Source organism: Macaca nemestrina, chromosome 2 (genome assembly GCF_043159975.1).
Source record: "Macaca nemestrina isolate mMacNem1 chromosome 2, mMacNem.hap1, whole genome shotgun sequence".
Classification (NCBI taxonomy): domain Eukaryota; kingdom Metazoa; phylum Chordata; class Mammalia; order Primates; family Cercopithecidae; genus Macaca; species Macaca nemestrina.
In genome coordinates this window covers 97,830,245-97,837,302 of record NC_092126.1, presented here as the reverse complement: position 1 = coordinate 97,837,302, position 7,058 = coordinate 97,830,245, and the positions used below count along the sequence as shown (strand labels likewise).

Sequence of the window (7,058 nt, the reverse complement as noted above, 5' to 3'; positions counted from 1 at the left end):
TTTGGTTTTTTTTTGGGAGGGGAGGCAGGGGTGATTCATGAAGAGGAGGGTCATAAAACATACCTCTCCAAGTCACTCCTTGGCACTGCCACTGCCCTTGCACTATTAAAGGAAGTGTAACAGACATGCTGAAACAAGTCCTTTGCATTTAAAAGCGTGACATACAAAGTGCACCTCCTAGGTGTCAGAATTATTTGCAGAGAGGCCGGGCGCGGTGGCTCACACCTGTAATCCCAACACTTTGGGAGGCCGAGGTGAGTGGATTGCTTGAGGTCAGGAGTTCGAGACCAGCCTGGCCAACATGGTGAAACCTCGTCTCTACTAAAAATTAAAAAATTAGCTGGGTGTGGTGGCGTGCGCCTGTACTCCCAGCTACTCGGGATGCTGAGGCAGGAGAAATGCTTGAACCCAGAAGGCAGAGGTTGCCATGAACTGAGGTCGTGCCACTGCACTCCAGCCTGGGTGACAGAGCAAGACTCCATCTCAAAAAAAAAGAAAAGAAAGGATTATTTGCAGAGTTCTGTAAGTCCACATATTTGCCTCACATTCTGCCATGTTATTTGGTATTCCAGACATCTCAGGAGGTCTCTACCTGTGCTCTCCCAGTGCAGCAGCCGTCTGGGATTAGCAGGCAAGCTCATTAGCGATGTGCAGCCCTCTGCCCCTCCCACTTCTCCAAGTGATCCTGTAGCAGGTCTTCTAGGGCCTCCTCTGTGGCCTTCCCCTCCTCACCTGGAGGTAGAGGTCACCTGGCTTTACAGGGCCACCCTCCCTTCTACTTCCTTTACTCCCACTTGAGACAATCTCAGACCTTATCTTATCCTTAATATCCTCAAAATTATTTTTCCTTTGTCCATTTTCCAGTTGTGTCTCTTGCCTTAAATCTCTAAGAACAAGGTAGCAATGAAGGAAGGAGTGAATGCTATCTCTTGCACCTCCTGTCACCTGCATCACAATATCAGCATTGCCCAGGTAGTGACCTTTCATGCACACTGTCTCATATCAGCCCTGAGGCTTGGAGGGGTGATGTGACCTGCCCCAGGTTAAGCAGCTGTAAGTGGATCACCCTTTCCCAGGGACTTTTAGGCCACTTCAGAACACCCCTTGTTTCTGACTGAGCCAGACTCAAGGTTGATGTTGACATGCTCCCACAGTAAATGACCTTCACCAGTACTGACCTACATACCTACCGGAAAGACAGAACAGGGACAGGTTTGTGAGCCCAGACAGGATGGGTGGCAGCTTTCAGCAGTTCCTCTCCGTGGTGAGTAACTCAGCCTTTATCCCTGGAATGCATCAGAGAACTGCGTTCTAGTCCTCCCCTCACATGATGGCCTCATTGACTCCCCAGCCACACAGGTTACTTCCCCCTACGCTTCCTGCCCAGACCCATTTCCAGCTGCAGCCCCAGCCCGCAGGCCTAGCAGGCACCTGGGAAACAGCTGCAGGTGACCCAGGTGGTTTATGGTCAGGGCCAGCCTGGCCCAGCCTGCAAAGATCAATCCATGGAACCAAAGACAAACAATCCCAGGACCTCTCATTAGGTGGCCAGGGAGGCAGGCACAGGTGGCTGGTTGCCCTGGGGCCAAGGTCTGGCCTTAGAGAGGGCCAGCCTCAGGACTGCAGGGACCAGACAGACCCAGGAACACCCCAACTCCACTCCAGAGTGGGGATTCAGTCTTCACTTGGACAGGGCCTCCTGGCCCCACAGCTCACCGACTTAATTCAGCATCTGAACAATCAGCATCATACATAAACTAAGAAGAATTATTCAACATCAAGGAAGCAAATTTGGAGGAATCTAGAAATCTTAATGAATTTTCTGCACTGGAAGAAGGGATTAAAATCTAAGCGAGGTAGAAGACTGAGAAGAGGAGGAAAAAAAACCCAAGTGTGGCAAGAAAAACTACAATTAAAATAGCAAATTGCAATTTGAGGTGGGGTTTGGAGAAAGGATAGATGGCTGTAAAGACCAAGGGACATCCAGTGAAGCGTCTGACAGAAATGATTCCCTGGGATGTACTAGGGAGAAAAATCCATCTGGAAACAGAGAAAAGGAAATGAAACAAGAATTTGCTGCATTATTTAAAGCTTTCAGGGGGAGGGGGGGCGTTCAAGAGAGAGGAGGTTAAGAGAGAAGAGAATGGAATTGCTCTACCAAAAGGGATTAAAGGAAATCATAAGGGCTTTTTAAAATGACTCAAGCAAAGAAGGAGGGGGATGCAAATAATTGTAAGCTGTGAAATTAATGGTGGCCAAGATTCTTAGTTCATTCTTTAAATCTGCTTAACAGGAAAAATGAAGGAGAGGCATTTGTATGCTTGGGGAGTAACGGAGTCCTGGAAAATGCAGTTCCAGAGAACACTGACAAAAGCAAATGCATGGCAGAGAACGTGTGTCCTGGGAGAGGGCAGAGCTGGCAGGGAAATCAGACACCATGGCAGGGCAATCCGCTTACATAAAATACCTGCACTTCCTCCCTTTGATGTTTGCCTTCCCAAATATTTGACCCTTTCATGGAAGGCTCCACATGATGTCCAGAAATTAGCAAAGTCAAAAGATGCTCTTGTGAAAAAACCACATGGCATCAGAGGCCTGGGTTTGAATCTTAGCACTGTTACTAGGTTTGTGACCGCGGGCTTGTTACTTTACCTCTCTAAATTCCATGGCTTTAGAGGACTGTGGTGAGGCTGCGGTGGGCTTAAGTCCAAGCCTCACTGCATGGGGCCCAAGGTGGGCTGTCAGTGAAGGGCCATCAAATGTAAAGCCTCCACCTCTTGCCAGTTTCTTTGGTCCAAAGGATCTTGTGTCTTGAGTCCTTCCCTTGGAACATACCCTTCCCTAGGATCCCCATTTTATAGCTCACTGGAAAACATACAGGTCTAGAACCCTGATAGAGGTAAAAGTCACCTGTGCCACAGCAGTCTTTTTCTTTTTGAGACAGGGTCTCACTCTGTTACCCAGGCTGGAGTACTATGGTGCGATCTCAGCTCCCTGCAGACTTGACCTCCTGGGCTCAAGCAATCCTTCCACCTCAGCACCCTACCCACCCACCCGGGGTGGCTGGGACTACAGGCAGGCACCACCATGCCCAGTTAATTTTTTGTGTTTGTTTGTTTGTTTGTTTGTTTGTTTGTTTGTTGTAGAGATGGGGTTTCGCCATGTTGCCCGGGCTGGTCTCAAATTCCTGGGATCAAGTAATCGGCCTGCCTTGGACTCCCAAAGTGCTGGGACGGCAGGTGTGAAGTCACTGCACCTGGCCCAGCAGAGTCTTAAAATCCTCCCTCACCCAAACTTCCTGTGCACAATAGCCCACTGTCTACCCACCACAGCCATTCACATTCAAGCCCACCTCGGTGCTTTGTCACATCCGGGCTTGCCGGCCCCCAAGCTCCTTCCCCTTAACCTTTTCCCAGTCCGTTTCCAGAGGCAGCCCCCACTCTTATGAGATGTCTGTACATCCTGGGGGAGTGCAGCAGGTGAGTATGCAGCACTGGTTCTGGGAAGCAGGGACACTAAAGCTGCCCTGTCAAGGGAGGCTGTAGGGAGAAGAGAAAGGGAAAACAGTCTGGAAACAAAGCTGGGCTTCTAAGCAAAGAGTGAAAAGGCTTGGGCCTCAGGAGAGCAGTGGGATTGTTGAGGCGTGCTGGGGAAGGAATCAGCAAGGTCCTGTGATGAACTAGCTCCGTGGCACAAAGATGATGGGGTAGCCTAAATGGACCCACGCCCGCCTGTGTTGGGAACCCCAGGTCTGCTTCTCCAGGGCTGAGGGTGGTGGATGATTTTCCCGAGTGCTGCCCTGGCTGCACTTGACTGCCGTTGGCCACTTGACGCCTGCCCGTTTTTAAATAGCTGCACCAGAGTTTTCATTCTTCTTTAACAGGGAGTTCATTGGGACCTTCAGCTTGTGTTTGGAACTGGAGCGGGTGTGGAAAATGAAGCTTTTCCTAGAGTTGCACTCTCCAACCTTGCTCTGGCCCTAAGGATCCTATCTAGCTGCAGCCTTTCTGCAATGCTCACCCTGCCCTCCTGAGCTCTGCTGTAATCACATGACCGGTGGTAGTAAAGAGGAAATTACACGTCTGCCTCTCATGCCCACCAGTTTCACGTTTGTGATGAGGCTGTGACATAACCACTGAACCCAGGACCCTCCAGGTTGCATTTGCCCTGGCTGAGGCTCACCATGCATTATTGTGTTGCTTCCAGAGTGGAACTGTGCTCCACTGCCTGGGAGATGGAAGAGAGCTGCTTATCCATCCAGACCCCCAACTTACCAACTCTCCTGTGGTGGAGGCAGCTGACCTCCATCTGTAACCCTCGCCTGGTGCACCTGCCTCCCTGTGGGAGTCTGATTCAGTTGGGAGTAGTTTGGGAATTATAGTCATCAACTACCAGATGGTGACATGGAGCAAATCACTTACCTTCTCCAAGCCTCAGTATCCTCCTCTGTAAAATGGGGATGATTATACATACTTCATGGCACTACTGGGAGGATAAACCAGGATATGCAAGAGGAATCTTTTGGCAAAATGAAAACTCTTAGACAAATTAATGTAATTATTGATTGCTTATGCATACCCCGGGAAGCATGGCAACCCACGCCCCTTGAGAAATCTTCCTTAGGCTCCTTACAAAGAAGCTGGAATGACACCGCCCTCCCACATCTCCCCCCTCTTTTTTTTTTTTTAAGCTTCCATTGTATTCTAAGTTTATGTCTATAGTAGCACTAATCAGCCTGTATTGTAACTGTTGCTTTGCATATCAGTCTTCTACAGTGGACTGACCTCTTCTTGGGGGTAGCGGATATTCATTCATTCAACAAGGGTAAATATTTCTTCCCTGGCTCACAGCAGGGGCTCAATACATCTTTGATAAATGAATGGACTGTGGTATTGGGGAGCTGGGGTGAGATGTCAGATATGGCCACCAGGGGGCAATCAAGTCCTTCCTAAACACGTCGACTTGAGTCATTGCAGAGGCCCGTCTCAGAGCAAGAGAGGGCTCTGCAAGGATTTCTCACTGGTGGGTGAAGGCCGGGGCCTGGGCGCTGGGCCTCAAGTTCTCTTTGTGTCTGGCACCAGCTCTGTGCAAAGACAGGACCATCTACCATGGTGTCCTGAGTCCCACGTCTGCCTGGAGCCTGAGTGCCCAAGATGACCCTGGAGGAGAGACCCAGGTTATGTCTGGGGGAGTCCTGGCAAACTCAGCTGATGGGATCCGAGGGCCAGTGTACATGTTCTGTGCACGTATGCGTGTGAGTCTATGAGTGGGCATGTTTATGAGAGCCCTTGGATCGCTCCGTGGAGACGTGGCCATTTGCCTACCCTGTAAGCAGCAGGGTGGAAAAGTAGAAAAGTGCCGGAGAACTGAGGCTGCAGGACCAGCCCATCGCTGACCCGCTGTGTGCCCTAGGCAAGGAGCTTTCCCTCTCTGGGCGTGTTTCCTCATCTGTGAAATGAGGGCAGTGGGTTACATGGCTAAGGGACTTTCGAGCGCTGACATTTTTTCTTTGTGTCTCTGAGGTACGGACAGATTCAAGGGCTCTGGGTCATCTTAGGGATTCTCAGGCTGGATTGGAACCTGAATCCTTAGGAGAACTGGATGCTGCCTCTGGCTTCTGACCTGGGCAGAACCCTGCCTCGCTTGGATGGCTACCTGCCAGATGCTGCCCTGGGTTCAGAGAGGAAGGCTCTCAAACAGCCATGGGGACGGTCACTTGCCTGTCTGTGGATGTTTCCCAGGTGGGGCCACCTCACCAGGCCTCTCCTTGCCCTGTGCTTCCCCAAGTCCCTTCCTTTCATTCTCAACCCACCGAGGGTCTCCTCTGGCGGTGTGTGTTGCTATCAGCTGGAAGGTCAGAACCTGTGACAGACCCACGGGTCTAACACATTGGAGGCAAGCAGTCTGGAGCCTCGGTCTCCTGGGGCCTCTTGGGACCCCCACCCCAACCTACTCCTTTTACCTCCAGGTGGGACAGACCAGACAGATGAGACTCTACCCAAGCACAAGCTGCTGTTGAAATAAAGGAAGAGATGTTTCTTTATAATTTTCCCCTTGAAATAAACCCAGACTTAAGAACAACAGAAACACACAAAATGTGTTTTTAGTGGAACCCAGATGGAGGGCTGAAAGCCCAGAGGGCTGTCTCCATTGAAGGTTCTCATCTTTGGAATTCTATCCTCTCCTCCCCACCCGCTCAGGCACGGCCCCACCCAACCTCTGGGCTGGCACTCTCTGGCCTCAGTAGGCTACTTCCAGCCATCCTGGCATTGCTTCCAGGTAGGCAGAGCACTCCGCCCGCCATCACCGTCCAGAAACAAGGCTGAGCCTGGCATCTAATGAGATCTGTGGTTTCAGAGATTTGGGGGACAGGAGTGGGGACCGGGACCAACTCAGTGCAAACACCTGGATCCACCGAAATACAACAAAGAGAGAGTGAATTAAGACATCTGAAAAAAATACTCTAAGGAATTCTGCTCACCCACATGGCCCACTGCTTCTCATTAAATAGTTGCAGTTCTCCATATTAACATACGCAAATCCAGCCCTGTGCGGTGGGGGGGGGAAACCTAGGATACAAAGGCAAGTCCCCCCCAAATGTGGTGGAAGGAGTTCCCTGTGGGGTGAAGAACTCTCACAGGTTCCGTTTCGATGCCTGAGCGTTGTAGCCATGGGATGCTACTTCCCTGAGGGCAAACAGATAAGAGCAGTTTCAGGGAAAAACGAGGAAACTGATCTGTAGAGATTGCGTCTTCTAAGTTGTACTGGTCATTTTTCAGCATTCCTGAATGCCCGCCATATGCCAGGGGCTGACCTTGGGTGCTGGATACACAAGAGATAACCAAGATATCGGGACTAGCATCAGATTGCTCATAGTCCAGTGGAGAAGAAGGAGAAGGAGAAGAAAATCAGAGATTATAATTAAACAGCTGATGGAAGATGCTGTGTTTGGTCATGGATGTGTTGCCTCTGGGACCTCCAGGTGAAGATCATCGGATGTAGAGGGTCTGATGCTCAAGAGTAATTTTCAGGCAAGAAATGTAGATTTGGGGACAGAT

At 50.4% G+C, this 7,058-nt stretch overlaps 1 long non-coding RNA gene across 1 annotated transcript; it reads left to right on the top strand.

The window, feature by feature from the left end:
- Positions 1 to 941: 941 nt before the first annotated feature.
- Positions 942 to 6,080, top strand: LOC139361769 (uncharacterized). The gene is made up of 4 exons (XR_011619391.1): positions 942 to 1,053; positions 1,155 to 1,264; positions 2,945 to 3,094; positions 5,969 to 6,080. It is a non-coding gene; the product is annotated as an uncharacterized lncRNA (long non-coding RNA).
- The last annotated feature ends 978 nt before the right edge of the window (positions 6,081 to 7,058 follow it).